At 44.8% G+C, this 15,069-nt stretch overlaps 1 protein-coding gene across 1 annotated transcript in view; it reads right to left on the bottom strand.

Moving 5' to 3' along the window:
* Positions 1-15,069, bottom strand: part of NIPAL3 (NIPA like domain containing 3) — a 750,101-nt gene that overhangs the window by 253,823 nt on the left and 481,209 nt on the right. The gene's annotated exons all lie outside the window — the stretch shown is intronic.

Genomic DNA, 15,069 nt, shown 5'->3' with positions numbered 1-15,069 from the left:
CAAATTTAACAATTGGCTAAGCTATTGGTGTCATTCAAAGGGGATCCAGTGTCTGTCAGCCTGGGATGACATGCTAGACAAGCCACGTTGCTTCACCAGGGACGGCTTGCACCTGTCACCCTTAGGCTTTCTAATACTGGCTAAGGCTCTTGCCACCCCCATAGAGCCTTTTTTAGGCAAGGCTCAAAAAACAAACCCACCTCCATAGACAATACCAGAAACAAAAAACTAAGGGTAATGCTACTCAATGCCAGAAGTCTAAACCTCAAGATGCACACACTCGAGGCACTCCTCAGTATGGAGAAAATAGATATCTGTGCAGTAACAGAAACTTGGTTCAAGGCTCCAGAGAGCACCCCATCACTACCAGGATTCAACTCATACCATTCCTTTCAGCCCCAGAACTCGGACAGGAATACTAAAGGCGGGGGAGTATCCATTTTCATCAAGGATACCCACACCTCCAGGTTAGTGGCAGTGCATGAAGCAGCAGAGACCATCCATGTGCAACTAACAGTAGATAAAACTGTTTTTCAGTTCATAGCCTGCTACAGATCACCCACCTTGTCTCAGGATCCCCACGCGGCATTCCTGAGAACACTGGAGAATATGAAGGTCTCACCAAACACCATGATATTGGGGGATTTCAACTACCCAAACACTGACTGGGAAAACTACTCAAGTCCCAACTCTTTTGCCCAAAGGTTCCTGGAGTTTATAAACTCAAATGCCATGGAACAATTGGTCAACACTCCCACAAGAGGGGACAACATACTGGAATTGGTCATCACCAACATGGGGGCTCAATGTTCCACACCTGAGGTAAATCCCTCGTTGGTAAGATCAGACCATAAACTTATCACAATGGACATCTACATCCCGACCTCACCCCCAGCCAAGGAAACCACTGTGAAAAATTTCTCAAAAGCAAACTTCACACTTCTCAAGACCGAGGTGGAAAGTTTCAAAGCCCCCGGGCTAAAGGAAAATGCTACCCAAACCGCAGAATCCTTTACAAATGCACTCTATGAGCACCTACAGGAAAGCATGGATCGTGCCATCCCAAGTAAAACCAAGACTCACTCCTCCAAGAACAGGAGACCAGTCTGGTGGACCCCAGCCATAAATAAGCTACACAACAGAAGGTGGAAACTATTACATGACAAGGCAAAATCCCCAAAAGGGAAGGCATCCTTGATCAGTACTAGCAAGAAACTTCGATCCTTCATAAAATCATCAAAGGACAGTTTTGAAAGAAAAATCGCCAAAGTCTCGAAAGATAATCACAAGGCGTTCTTTAGCTACGTCAAAAATCTCGGTGGCAGCTCGCAGATCTGCTCTGAGCTGGTGCAAAATGGCACAAAATACACTGAACCCACAGACATTGCCAACATCCTGGTGGACAAGTTCAGTGCAAACTTCACCTCCCCCCATCCCCCCCCCAAAAGGGCCTGTATCTATCCCAGAAGAATGCAGTCCCCCAGACATTACAGACACATAGGTGAAAGCAGCCCTCTCCAAAGTAAAAAAAACACAGCATCAATGGGATCAGATGGTATCCCGGGCTGAGTCTTACACGAGCTCCAAAATGAATTAAACCCTCACATGAATTCACTGTTCCAACTTAGCCTTACCACAGGCTATGTACCCAAAGAATGGTGTACAGCAACAGTGATCCCACTCCACAAAGGTGGCGCCACAACAGATCCAGGGAACTATCACCCTATAAGCCTGACTAGCCTGGTCTGCAAGGCTATGGAGCATATCATCATGGATCTCATAAACAAAGACATTGGGAACCTCCAAACACTGGACCCCACCCAATTTGGCTTTGTTAAGGGCAGATCTTGCCTCTTAAACCTAGTTGACTTCTTCGAAATAGTTACCAAAGCCTTAGATGAGGGAAAGGTAGTCCACACAGCCTATCTAGACCTCGCAAAGGCCTTAGACACAATACCCCACTCTGGGAGCCATGTCTGACTCTAAACCAGTTACAAGTGGCGTCCCACAGGGATCAGTCCTGGGACACCTCTTGTTCGGTATATACTTATCTGAGGTACAGGCAAACATGGGAGGACTGTGGCTCACCAAGTTCGCAGATGATTGCAAACTGGGATTCATAATTGACTCTCCAGCTGACACAAGCATCCTCCAGAATGGCCTTACGGAGACTGATACCTGGTGTCAGAACCATGGCCTCAAGCTAAATGTAAAAAATGCATAGTCATCCCCTTTGGGAAAAACAAAGTGCCCACAAACTACCATATAGGAGGTAATCCACTAATTACGGAAGAAGTAATCAGGGATCTGGGGACCCAAGTAGATAGTAACCTCTCCTTTGACAATCACATTGCAAAAGTGGTTACAAAAACCTTCTATATAGGCACCTAATCACGAAAGGATTCACATCTAGGTCTAGAGCGGTTATCGTGCCCCTCTACTCATCGCTCATCAGGCCCACAATTGCGTACAATGCCCCATTTGGGATGTACCTTACCAGACACCTGCAACAGCTGGAGAGACCTTAAAAATACCTCACCAAGAGGATCGTAGGCCTCAAACAGATGCCCTATGCAGCTCGACTAAAGAAACTCCAGCTCTACTCAGTTGCTTACCGCCTACTCAGAGGTGATCTCTGCCTGACATACAAGGCCATGTCTAACCCGGAATTGTTGGACATGCTCCACCTCAAGAAAACCAGATCCATTAGAGCTACACGCTCCAGGGACTTAAACCTTAGCACAACAATAAACAGGACATGCTGGAGGGATAGATGCAGATCCCAAAGGTTTCCCGTGCTCTGGAATAGAATCCCAGTCCATGTTAGGCAGAGCCCCTCGCTGACCCTCTTCAAGAGAAATCTTGATGAGTGGATGGGAAATCGTAAATTTGCTCCTGGGATCACTTCTATGGCCCTGCTGGACAGAGGTTGAGGAATCTAGTCTAAAAAGGAGGCGAAAGCCAACACATTCTGGCTAGGCTTATAAATGCCCTAGGGCAGATAGTCTTGTACCTACCTATGAACCCATGAATCACTTCTAACTGCAATCTCAACTGTCTAATTTAAAAAAAAATAACAGTCAGCTGTTTGAAAAAGTTATTTTCCTGTCAATCAGCTGTTTAAATAATCACTTAAGCAACCAGGAACATTCGCATGACATCACTCACTGTTCAGCTGATTCTCCACAGTAGTTTAAAATGTCCCTCTCAAACATACACAATTAGAAATGTATCAAAATACTGACAGATTCTTTGAACATTCTGTGTAAACAGGGAAATAATCAACATTTAAAAAACTAATTAGACAAGTTGGCATACAATGCAAGTTAATCTGAAAATATACATAAATCTCCTGCCAGACATGCTAACACAGATGGCAGTGTTTTCATTTTCTTCATACACTACTTAATAAAAAAATGATTTTCAATATAAAGTATGAAACATGACAATGTCAAAGTTAAGATGCTGTGTCTGTAACCAAATCTGTCTGACCAAAGATGGCATCAGGAGGATCACTCTTATTTGCTCTTTGTGAACCATCATTATCCAGTGAATTTACCTGCACTAAAAAACATATTACTGCCCTACTGTCCAGCACGGGAACTCTGTTCTAGTAACAAATTCTTACGACTCACAAATAAGTCAAATAATGTTGCAGGAGACTCTTTACTCCAATATGTAGCTAAACTCTGGAATATTATCTCCACAGAAATAAAACTCTCCAACAAACTCAATAGTTTTAAACTACTGCTTAAACAACAACTTAACCATTCCTGATCCTGAAAATGCTCATCACCAGGTTCAGACTTTCAGGTCATCATACAATCCTCTCCAAATACTCTCCTTAAACGAATGCTCTCAACCTCTCACTGAAATGACACAACAATCTTTATACACAATTGCTGCCTGTACAATCCAATAAGTTGCACATCTGCTTTCTTTTTAGTAACATCTATCTCTGTAAAATCTTAGAATGTATAAATGTAACTACTGTATGTGCATAAATGCAAATAGAAATGTAACTACTTTGTGTTTAACTGGACCCAAGTATAATGTAATGTAAACAAATGGAGCTTTCCCCCCTGGGCCTCCAATGAAAATGGGTATTAGCCGGTCGGATTTTCTCTGTAAACAAAGATAGAGAGATACATGGATAGACAGACAGATAAATAAATACTTAAATAACCAGCCTTCAGCACACAAAACCTTCAAAGGTGGAGAAAACACAGGCACATCTTATCTCTATGCATCTAGTTAAAAAAAGAGAAAATTTGATATTAAGGCAGGGTAAAACGGATCCCAACATTAGAAGACATCATTGTTCCAAACACTGTGTATTCTTGGAGGAAACACAGTCCTTGTTTGATCTTGAAGGAAACAGTCCTTGTGAAAGGCAATGTAAACCTCCCAGCAATTATATTCTGTAACGCTGATATCCTGTGGGCAGGTGTAATGGCTACAAAAAGCAGTGCCTTTTAAGAAATTAAGTTAAAATTGCAGCAAACATGCTGGTTCAAAATAAGTATGTGAACAAGACGTTCAGTAATAAAGTTCAGTTTCAAGGAAGGGGAGGATTCTTTAAAGAACTGATTAAAGCAAAAAAAAAAAAAAGCCTTACGAAATTGTTTGGCTATAGCAAACCTGGGCTGTACCAAACTTCTGACATCCTGGCAGTGAAGATGGAAATTCAAGGGATATTATCACTTAAGCAACTGCATACCAAGAATAAAATCAAGGCAGTGTAAAGGGACTGTACAAAGACACCTCAGAGGCCCATGAAGCACCTTTCTTTCCAAGTCAGGCTAACACAGAATGGTGAAGACCGTGGCCATCATTAAGCCCCAACAGTAACAGCCTCAACATACCAATTTTTTTCTAATCTACGAAGCCAAAGCCGGTAATTTCTAGGACCTCTTTATGGGGTAGACTGGCCAGCACTGCAGAAAGTCTACCTTATGAAAGAAATCTTTTGTACAAGGGTTACAAAAGGCTTCCCAGAGCTCATAAAGTACAGTTTTGTACCTACCATAAATGTAGATGTTCGATAGGCATGCATCTGCAGTCCTTACAAATGGGTTGTCCTGTCGTCAGGCAGCCCTTCGGTCGGCCAGATTCCAAAGTCTGGGTCTGGCCTCGGCTGGTGTCGCACTTCACCCGACGTCACAGCTGCAGTTCTTCGGGTATAAAGGCATCAGCCGACGCCATTTTCCTCAGTGTTTCTTGCCCCAGATGCCAGGTGCCCTCTAGGAAGGCTAAATTTGGATAAATGCAAATGGTTCCAAATAGTAGAGAGCAAACAAAAAATAAGCATGTATGTACATATATACAAACAAATACACCATAATAGATTCCCCCAGCCAGCTACAAGATGGGAAAATACCCTAGGAGTACCACAGAGGGGAAGGAGGGTGGGTAATCCTGACTGCAGATGCATGCCTATCGGACATCTACATTTATGGTAGGTACAAAACTGTACTATGTCCTTCAAGGATGCATCTGCAGTCCTTACAAATGGGTAGAATACCACAGCCAAACTGGGGGAGGAGGAGAAATAAGATTATGGTGTAGTTAAGATCCCTTGCAAAACAGCAGTGGCAAAACCTGCTCGGGATCTGGAGTATAAAGGTAAATTATAATGCTTGGCAAATGTATGCACGGAGCTCCAAGTAGCAGCCTCTAAAATGTCTTTGGTAGCCACTCCATGTAGAAAAGCTGTGGTAGTGGCTGTAGCCCTTGTAGAGTGAGGCCTGATGTTTTCTGGAGTTTTCTTCCCATGGTAGGAGTAACAAAATCTAATGCAATTTCCTATCCACTTAGAGATTGTCTGTTTTGAAATTGCTTTTCCTTCCATTCCTGTTGCATATGCTACCAGTAGCTGGTCAGTTTTTCTATTGCTCTTGGTCCTGTCCAGGTAGTAGCGTAACTGTCTATGTACATCCAAGGTATGCAAAAGTCTTTCTCCCCTGTTCTGTGGGTTGGGGAAGAATGTAGGTAGGTGGATAGCTTGATTTAAAGATACCCTGGAGACCACCTTTGGCATAAAAGTAGGCTTTGTTCTCATGGACACTATCTTGATGGAAGATCAGGAAGGGCTGTACTGCCATTAATGCCTGTAGCTCAGATACCCTTCTTGCTGAAGTGATTGCAAGCAGGAAGGCAGTTTTCCATGATAAGTATTGTAATTCTGCTGTTGCTGCTGGTTCGAAAGGAGGAGTGTCAACTTTTCTAGCACAAAGTTCAAGTCCCATGCTGGCAATGGTGGCTTCCTAGGTGGTTTTACATTTTACATTCCTCTCAGAAACTGCCTGAGCAGAGGATGTGAGAAGACTGGAGGATCCAAGTTGTATTCTGCTGAAATAGCTGATGCATGAATCTTAATCGAAGAATAGGACAGGCCGTTGTGGAAGAGCTCTGCCAAGTATTCCAGGATGTTGGCTATGTTTACCAGTGACACATTTTCTCCTTTTGCAGTACTCCAAATGTGATATCTTTTCCATTTTGCTGAATAATTTTTTCTTGTTGAGGGTCTGCGAGCCTCCAAGATAATGTCTTTAACTCTTTGGGATAAATTTGGGTTATTTGGTGTTATGCAATGTTCCAGGCAGTCAGCTGCAGTGTTTTCAGGTTTGGATGCAGGGTGTTGTAGTTGTTCTGTGTTAACAGTAAGGGAACTAGGGGTAGAGGCCATATTTGTTCCCGAGACATGCTCCTCAGTAATGGGTACCAATGTTGCCTTGGCCAGTCTGGAGCTATCAGAATGATCCTTGGACGGTCCTCTTTGATCTTCAGAAGCACCTTGTGCATCAAAGGAAGTGGTGGGAATGCATATGCTGTCAGGTTTTTCCAACTGAAAGATAGGGAGTCCACTTTCCAAGCAAGTGGGTGGTATGTCCTTGTGCAGAATTTCTTCAGTTGGTGATTGCGTGGGGATGCAAATAAGTCTATTTCTGGTAGTCCCCATTTTCTTGTAATGGTTTTGAAGATGTCCGGATGCAGCATCCATTCGTGGGCATCCGTGGTAGTTCTGCTTAGTATGTCTGCCAGAATGTTTTCTTTTCCTGGCACAAAAATTGCTTGTAACTGTATGTTGAAGCTCAGGGCCACATTCCAGAGGTCCATTGCCATCCGGCATAGAGGGTACGAATGTGTGCCTCCCTGTTTGTTGATGTACCACATAACTGTGGTGTTGTCTGTCCTTATCAACAGTTGACCTTGTCGAAGAAGTGGTCTGAATGTCTGAATTGCCAGTTTTACTGCCAGCATTTCCTTTTGATTTATGTGTAGGTGCAGTTGGTCTTGAGTCCATAAGCCTTGTATGCACTTGTCCAGCATGTGTGCCCCCCAACCGAGGTCTGAGGCGTCCGTTGTGATGGTCTGGCTTGGTTGAGTGCTGTGGAAGGGCAGTCCTTTGTTTGACTGACAGGCCTGAGCCCACCATTGGAATTCTTGCTTCAGGCATGGGATTATTGGAATTTGGGTTTCTAGGCTGTGCTTGTGCTGAGACCATAAATTCCTTAGGTACCACTGTAACTTTCTCATATGCAGTCTGGCATGTGGAACCAATATTATGCAGGATGCCATGAACCCCAAGGCTTGCAGGACTTTTCTTGCTGTTAGCTGGTCCTTCTTTGTTAATGCCAAGAAGTAGAGAGGTAGTTGCTCCTGTTTTTCTACTGTTAGGAATGCCATTTGTTTTGGTGTGTCCAGTTCTGCACCCAAAAAGGTTATCCTTTGGGATGGTATCAGCCTTGACTTTTTTATATTGACTGTGTATCCCAGAGCTTGCAGTAGATAAATGACCCTTTTCAAGTCTTCTGCTAGCTTGTTTTTGTTGTCTGCTTGCAACAGGCAGTCGTCCAGGTAAGGGTAGATTTGGATTCCCTGAAGCCTGCAATGAGCAATTACTGATGCCAGGCATTTCGTGAACACTCTGGGCACAGTAGATAAGCCAAAGGGCAATGCTGAGAATTGATAATGCTCTGATCCTGCAAGAAATCTGAGGTATCTTCTGCAATTTGGTCGTATGGGGACGTGCAGGTATGCCTCCTTAAGATCTAGAGTTACCAGCCAAGACTCCTTGCCCAATATGGGAAGAAGTTGCTGTAGGGTCAGCATTTTGAATTTTGGGACAATGAGGTATGTGTTTAAAGCGGACAGATCGAGAATAGGTCTCCATTGGTTTTCTTTTCTTGGTACCAGGAAGAGCCTGGAGTAAAATCCTTGTCCTTGCTCCATAGATGGTACCTTTTCTACAGCTCTCATCCTTAGTAAGTGAGTTATTTGTTTTAGAGCTTCTGCCTTTTGATTTGGAGGAAGGTTTGGCATTCCTCTCTTCTTTGGTAGAGTATGGAAGTGAAACCTGTAACCTTGGTCTATTGTCTGCAAAATCCACTTGTCTCCTGTGATGTAATGCCAGTTTACTGAAAATAAGGCTAGTTTCCCGCCTAAGGGTGCTTCTAGTTGTTCCCTGGTAGGCAGTGCCAGAGCCAAGTCACTGTGATTGTCCTGTAGTAGTGGTGGTGGCTGTATCTGTGGCTGTACCTCGCTGGTTGTTAGCCTGCCACTGACGTCCCCTGTAGGCACCTCTGGATTGACCTCTGCCTCTTGAGCGCCTATTCCTGCCTCTCTGAGCTCTGGAGGTGTCTGGAAAGGACCAATTCTTGGAGGGCCAATTCCTGCTAAACCTTGGAGTTTGGACCTGTAAGAAATCTTTGACTGTCTGGACCGATTTTGCCTTCTCTTCCATCTTCTTCAGCACCTGTTGTGCAGGAGAGCCAAACAAATTGATCTTGTCCATGGGAGCATCTAGTAGCTTTGATTTGACATGGTCTGGTAAGGCCTGCTCTTTTAACCATGCATGTCTTCTGATCACTGTGCCAGTCATGGCTGATCTAAAGGAAGCCTCCAGTGCATCATAGCCGCATTTTAAGGAATGATTGCTGACCTGCTGAATGTTATGTACCATTTCCTGAACAGATTTTTTATCTAATGGTTCATCTGAGGACAGCTGTTTAGTTAATTGGTCTAACATAAATTCTTGATACTGGATCATGTGGAATTGACAGTTCAAGGCCCTAGCTGAAAGAGTAGCAGAAGTGTAAACTTTTTTACCCCATCTCTCTAAGGCCCTGGATTCCCTTTCAGAGGGGAGGGTTTTTTTGGCAGAGGTAGCTGCTACCGCCTTAGGTCCCTGGGAGATAGTTTCGGGATCTGCAAAAGGAGCCTTATACAAATGATAATGTGTGTCCGGGACCCTGTAGTACCTATCGGGCTTAGCAGGGGCGGAGGAAGTGAATCAGGAGCAGTACAAGCATCATTAAATGCATCATCCACAACAGTCAGAACTGGAGGGATGGCTAAAGGCCTATGCTGTGGTAAATGCAGAAAGGTTCTAAGCCTTTTCTAGAGTCTGAAAAATCCTGGCCCTGCCACTGAAATTGTTCCCTCATAGCATGCAAGGTTTCCCCAAAGGAAAATTCCTCAGGCGGAGAGGCAGAAGGAATGGACTCTTCAGCATCAGAGTCTTCATAAGGGGAGAAAGGACCCTCTGGAGGGTTTGAATTATCTGAATCATCAGAGGAGTCATCTGTAGAAACTGGCTCAGGGGGCTCTGCTCTAGGCCTCTTCTCTGGAGGTGGGTGAGAAGCCCTGTCTGGGTGAGGTTGGGATCCCCGGATCAAAGAAATGAGATCCTCTGCTAGACTAAGCATTTGTGAACTAGAGCTAGGCCTGTAAGAGGGGGTCTTAGCAGGCACAGTTTTGGTAGATTTAGCTGCTTTAGCCCTGGCAAAGGCCTTAATCGACATGGCTGCAGGTGGCCTAGCAGCTCCACGTGCAGGGGTTGAAATATCCAAGGGGATAGTATCAGATAAATCCTGGGAACCTGCAAGAGCAGGTGGGATTTCAGTAGCCAATTCCACCAGGTTGGATGAGGCCTCGGTAGGAGGTAAGCTTTCGGCTGAAGGAACAACCGCGAGTTTGGTTTCAGCCGAAACCGAGACACTCACGGTTGGCTTAACCGCGGTTTCGGCCGAAACCGCGGACCGCGAGTGTCGGTCCTTTTCCTTGCGTTTTTTAGATATTTGCGTAGTCGGAGGATCCGACGGCATAATGTAAGCAAAAGCGGAGCCGAAAAACTCCTCAGCAAATTCCGACCGACATCTAAGCGTCCGTCGGTTAAAAGAAGCACAGGCTAGACAAGCTGCTACGTCGTGGTCTGGGCCTAAACAAGGTAAGCAGTAAGAGTGGAAATCTTTATGAGGTATTTGTTTCCCACAAGTTAAACAGTTATTCACTTTTTCTGACATCGGCTGAGGCAAGAAAGAGTCCCCAACGGGTACTTAGCTTTTAGAAGTCTTCGGTAGTAGTAGAAGTATTCGGTAGTAGTAATCTCTGGTTCTGACCGACCGGCACTTGCGAACAGCTTCTGCTTCGGGCGCCACCCGGCAAGAAAGACTGAGGAAAATGGCGTCGGCTGATGCCTTTATACCCGAAGAACTGCAGCTGTGACGTCGGGTGAAGTGCGACACCAGCCGAGGCCAGACCCAGACTTTGGAATCCGGCCGACCGAAGGGCTGCCTGACGACAGGACAACCCATTTGTAAGGACTGCAGATGCATCCTTGAAGGACATCCATGGAAAAGTCCAGAAAAAAGGCCACTACCATGAAGTGCCTTGATGGAGAGCACTGAAGGCTGGTTGGTTGGTTATTTATTTACTTGTGCATTTGTTTGTTGGTTTGTGTGTCTACTGGGAAAATTCAAATATAAAGTCTCCATCACTAGGGATGGGAACAAACACTTATGGGGCAGACAACAAGCGAAACGCAGCACCTTATATTAAAAATTATGCTGACCAATAGCAGACTAAAAAAACTCTCCTGTAAGGTTCACAGACACTGAAGACAAAACTGAATGATTTTTCAGCAAGGCTTTTGAAAAGGAAATTTTAAGAGCCCCAACAAATACCCATTTGCAACCAGGCCCTGACGGGTAGGTTTGGACAGATGAGAAAGTGCACTACAAAGCTTACTTCACAGACTTTGCAGGAGGACTTTGGGAGACAGCCCTTGTTTGTACTTCTCTCTCACCTTTTTCTCTCTCTGGGCAGAACTCTTTCTTTGTGTACCAGGCTGACGTAAAGGATGAAGATGTGGCTTGGGGGGCATCAGATAAACCCCTTATGGTGTTCAATACTTGCTTCTTTATGTGCTGGGCTGGCTTAAAGGAAGAATATAAACCTTGGGCCTTGGATCATATGTTGAAAATCTTGTCCATAAAAGGAAAGAACTCCCTTGGAGAGGGGCATCCAGAAGAGTCTCCATCATCTCTTCCTTACAGAAGCACAGTCTGAGCTAGTCATCCCAGCAGAGACAGATCTCTGATACTGGTACCATAGCGTAGCTCAAGAGTGAGCTACACTGTAGATCAGAACAGCTTTTCCACTGCCTGGTCAGCAAGAAAGGAATGGAACTCAACTACGTGAGACAGAGAATACAGGACTATAACAGTAACTATTTGAAATGTTGAGATGTGCTAAAGTGAGTCCTAAAACACCTAGACTGAATGGCCAGAAAAGAGGACTTACATATACTTAGTCCTAGATAGCCATTTCCCAGAATATTCACTTCTCTCTGAGGGATGGTGATCTCTGACTTGGTATATAAATTTGCTCTTCCCTGGATTTTTGTCTTTTTAATTGTGGAGTCAGCATTTGACGTTTTGAGTGCCGACATTTCAATAGGGAGCCGAATATAACTCTTAGACTAAGGAAGTTGAAGATAAAAAAACATTCTTTGCCTGACCTATTCATAACATCAACACTCTCTTTTTCCAGCAGCATGGTAGTAAGTCACAATGGTCTCAGGGACTTTTCCTTGATTAAAAAGGTTATTTTTTAGTTTACTTCAGGATGTGTAAAATGATGGCATTCCTCTTCTCACGGGATATACAGAGGTCATATGCCTTCTTTTGAGCTGAAAAATCCAGTCTGGGTCCATCCCTTTTAGAATAACTGCATCCTTGGAGATAGAATCCATAGAGGGAATAACCCCAGGGATCATCTTTCCTCCCTATATACTGGTTAAGTCTCTTTTAGGGAAAAGTCAAAGAAACCAAACATCAGTCCAAGGAGGACCTCATGAACCTGCTCCTCAATCCAAACGACGAGCTGATCAAAAGAACAGATACAGAGAGGTGACGCACATCATCATTTTTGTCTGTCTCAAGGACAAGGACCTCACCCCCCCCCCCTTACTGTGCTACTCAGAATAACTCAGACGGCGTGGGAAACATCCTTTTACAACTAGCACCAGTACAAACTGTGGGACACGTACAAGCTTGGAGCAGGTAATTAGCTCCCAGGGTTAGGGAAGGCAGCATCATGGATGTTGCCAGATGATATACTCTGGCATCAGACTATTCCCCAAGAATGAACTACAACGCGCCCATGGTCTCACTTATTCACTGCTTTGAACAGAGTCTCACTTATCCACTGCTTTGAACAGAGTACTCAGATTTACTAACGCAGGCACAAACATGGGGCTATCAGCTGTGGGAGGGGTTGAAGAACCCTCCTTAATTCTCAGCAGGAAAGCAAGGACATTGAGAGGTAAGAGAAAAACATGCATCAGACATGAGTAAAGGAGGCTGCAGGGCCTAATCTGCATGAGAAGACTGATCGTAAAGGTTGACTGCAGGGTGCAACACACCATGTTTAAAGCTCTTGTAGCATTTTCCACACTGGTAGCTGAAAAAACATTCCTCCTGACCTCTTCTTGGTCATCGGCTGATGAGGAATCAAAGATAATCCCTCCCTAGCTGATGGAATGCTTGGAGTTACTTAAAAGGTGGACACCACCAGGCTGGTAGACTTTGACAGAGATTGCTTTAGCCAAAGCCAGTGCAAAGGAGATGTGACAAACTTGATGTTTATCTTGTCATAAGTAAAATGGCAACACTGAAGAACAGTTTAGCAGACAAACTAACAGAAGAGTCATTAGTACAATCCCTGTGATGCCTACCATTCTGTTAATAAAGGGACCGGCATCCAACTAGTCGTACATCTCTCACCTGGAAGACAGAGATGAATCCCTAGGACATGTGATATATCTTAATGTTGTGTAACTCCAAGCATTCCATCAGTCTAGTCTAGTCCAAATAAAACCAAGACCCAATCCTCCAAAGGCAGACGTCCTGTCTGGTGGACCCCAGCCATAAACAAACTATACAATAGAAGGAGGAAGCTACTACATGATAGAGCAAAATCCCAAAAAGGGAAGGCATCTCTGATCAGTATTAGCAAAAAACTACGGGCACTCATAAAATCGTCTAAGGCCAGCTTCGAGAGAAAAATTGCACAGGACACTAAGGATAATCACAAGGCTTTCTTTAGTTATGTTAGGAACCTGGGTGGGAATTCCCAGATATGCTCAGAATTAGTCCAAAATGACAAAAAATACACCGAGCCCACAGACATTGCCAACATCCTAGCTGACAGGTTCAGTGCAAACTTCTCCCCCCTCTCCCCACCAAAAGGGCAAATATCTATCCCAACAGAGTGCTGCCCCCCTGACATCTCAGATGCTCAGGTAAGAGCCGCCCTCTCCAAAGCAAATAACACAGCATCAATGGGACCAGATGGTGTCCTGGGCTGCGTCCTACATGAACTCCAAGAGCTAAACCCAAACATAAAACTACTGCTGTTCAATCTTAGCCTTACTACAGGATATGTACCCAAAGAGTGGCGTACAGCAACAGTGGTCCCTCTCCACAAAGGTGGTGCCTCAACGGATCCTGGAAACTATCGCCCCATAAGCCTGACTAGCTTGGTCTGCAAAGCTATGGAAAGGATCATCATGGACCTCATAAATAAAGATATTGGGGACCTACAGACACTGGATCCTACCCAGTTTGGCTTTGTTAAGGGCAGATCCTGCCTCTTAAACCTGGTCGATTTCTTTGAAACAGTCACCAAGGCCATTGACAAGGGGAAGGTGGTCCACACAGCCTACCTGGACCTCGCAAAAGCCTTCGATACAAAAGCCTTCGATACAATACCCCACTCGGGCATTATAGATAAGCTCACCAGCTTAAATATAAACCCCTATGTCACTAGATGGGTTGCAAACTGGCTCAAGGACAGAACCCACATGGTTAGAATTGCTGGAGCCATGTCAGACTCCAAACCAGTTACAAGTGGCGTCCCACAAGGCTCAGTCCTGGGACCTCTCTTGTTCGGTATATATTTCTCGGCGGTACAGGCCAACACAGAAGGACTGTGGCTGACCAAGTTCGCAGATGACTGCAAACTGGGCGCCATAATCAACTCTCCAGCCGACACAAGCATCCTCCAAAAGGGCCTCATAGAAACAGACAACTGGTGCCAGAGCCATGGCCTCAAGCTAAATGCCAAAAGTGTATAGTCATCCCCTTTGGCAAAACAAAGTGCCACAAATTACCACATAGGTGGTAATCCATTAAGTACAGAAGAAGTCATTAGGGACCTGGGGACCCAAGTTGATAGCAATCTCTCATTTGACAACCACGTGGCCAAAGTGGTTAGAAAACATTTTATATAGCCCACCTAATCATGAAGGGATTCACATCTAGATCAGGGGAGGTCATAGTACCTCTTTACTCATCCCTCATCAGGCCCATAATTGAGTACAATGCCCCTTTTGGGATGTACCTTACCAGACACCTGCAGCAACTGGAAAGACCCCAAAAGTACCTCACCAAGAGGATCAAAGGGCTCAAACAGATGCCATATGCTGCCCGGTTAAAGAAACTCCAGCTCTACTCAGTGGCATACCGCCTGCTCAGAGGTGATCTGTGCCTGACGTATAAAGCCATGTCCAACCCAGAATTAATGGACATGCTGCACCTCAGAAAATCCAAATCCCATCGAGCTACGCGCTCGAGAGACTTGAACCTCAGCACTGAAATAAATAGGACATGCTGGAGGGACAGATTCATAACCCAGAGGCTCCCTTCACTCTGGAATAAAATCCCAGTCCAGGTTAGGCAGAGTCCCACATTGACTCTCTTCAAGAGGAATCTTGATGAGTGG

This window comes from Protopterus annectens, chromosome 1.part1 (genome assembly GCF_019279795.1).
Source record: "Protopterus annectens isolate FY-2018-M chromosome 1.part1, PAN1.0, whole genome shotgun sequence".
In the NCBI taxonomy this organism is placed as follows: domain Eukaryota; kingdom Metazoa; phylum Chordata; order Ceratodontiformes; family Protopteridae; genus Protopterus; species Protopterus annectens.
Note: the sequence above shows the minus strand (reverse complement) of the source record. Positions and strands in the feature narration are given on the sequence as shown.